The following is a 1,164-nucleotide window of genomic DNA, read 5'->3' as shown; positions in this document are numbered from 1 at the left end:
AGTGCAGCCCCCCGGTCCTCTCCTCACACTGCTCCATAGTGCAGCCCCCCGGTCCTCTCCTCACACTGCTCCATAGTGCAGCCCCCCGGTCCTCTCCTCACACTGCTCCATAGTGCAGCCCCCCCTGTCCTCTCCTCACACTGCTCCATAGTGCAGCCCCCCGGTCCTCTCCTCACACTGCTCCATAGTGCAGCCCCCCGGTCCTCTCCTCACACTGCTCCATAGTGCAGCCCCCCGGGTCCTCTCCTCACACTGCTCCATAGTGCACACTGTGCAGCATCTTTTTTTTTTCCCGCGTCTCTTCTCCAGCAGCAGCTTCCTGCTATCGGCTCGTCATTGGACGAAAGGAGGCCCCGCCCCTTCATGTGACGTCAGGAATCACTCCTCCCCCTCAAGAAATCAACTCCGATCTAGACGCTCCCGACGTGAGAGCGGTGTGTGCGGGGCGCGGAGCGGAACACCGGTGAGGAGGAGGAGGCGGAGGAGGCGGGAGACTTTTGAGCGTTTATCTCTTTAGATACGGAGCTGCTTCTTGTGAGCAGAGAGCTACGTCAGTCGTCCATTATGGCGCTCGCGCTCAGTCATGGCGCCCGGGCCTGCTGCGTCTTTGTGGTGACACTGTATCTCTCGTGTGTTCTCTCAGAGCCTGGATACTTTACCTTGTATCCTACCATATAACACCACAGATATGGAATAGACATTATGGGATGGAATAGACATTATGGGATGGAATAGACATTATGGGATGGAATAGACATTATGGGATGGAATAGACATTATGGGATGGAATAGACATTATGGGATGGGATATGAATGTCCTGTGCACCTGAGGCATGGCATATATGTAGATAATAGGGGAATTAACACATATCCCATCTAACCAGGTGTGTGTTATATTCCCTGTGGTGCTTGATAGGTGGGGAATGAATATGGAGTATATGTGAATAACGGTAATGTACACATCCCGTGTAAACAGGAGTACCGTATTTTTTGGAATATAAGACGCACGTAATGGGGGGGAATGTGGGTGCGTCTAAGGCTACGTTCACATTAGCGTCTTCGACGCAACACAAAACGCATATACACAACGCAGCGTTTTTTGACGCATGCGTTGTCCTATGCTCTTGTCACTGTCTAGACACTTCATCGCTTGTTTTTTTTTTC

General features: G+C 52.0%; 1 protein-coding gene across 1 annotated transcript in view; it reads left to right on the top strand.

The window, feature by feature from the left end:
• Positions 1-370: 370 nt before the first annotated feature.
• LOC138675298 (matrin-3-like) overlaps positions 371-1,164 on the top strand; it is a 65,677-nt gene continuing 64,883 nt past the window's right edge. Inside the window, exon 1 of the mRNA XM_069763387.1 lies at positions 371-463. The gene's annotated coding sequence lies outside the window, so the exon portion shown is untranslated. The remainder of the gene's footprint in view (positions 464-1,164) is intronic.

The sequence above is a fragment of the Ranitomeya imitator genome, chromosome 4 (assembly GCF_032444005.1).
Source record: "Ranitomeya imitator isolate aRanImi1 chromosome 4, aRanImi1.pri, whole genome shotgun sequence".
Lineage (NCBI taxonomy): Eukaryota > Metazoa > Chordata > Amphibia > Anura > Dendrobatidae > Ranitomeya > Ranitomeya imitator.
Note: the sequence above shows the minus strand (reverse complement) of the source record. Positions and strands in the feature narration are given on the sequence as shown.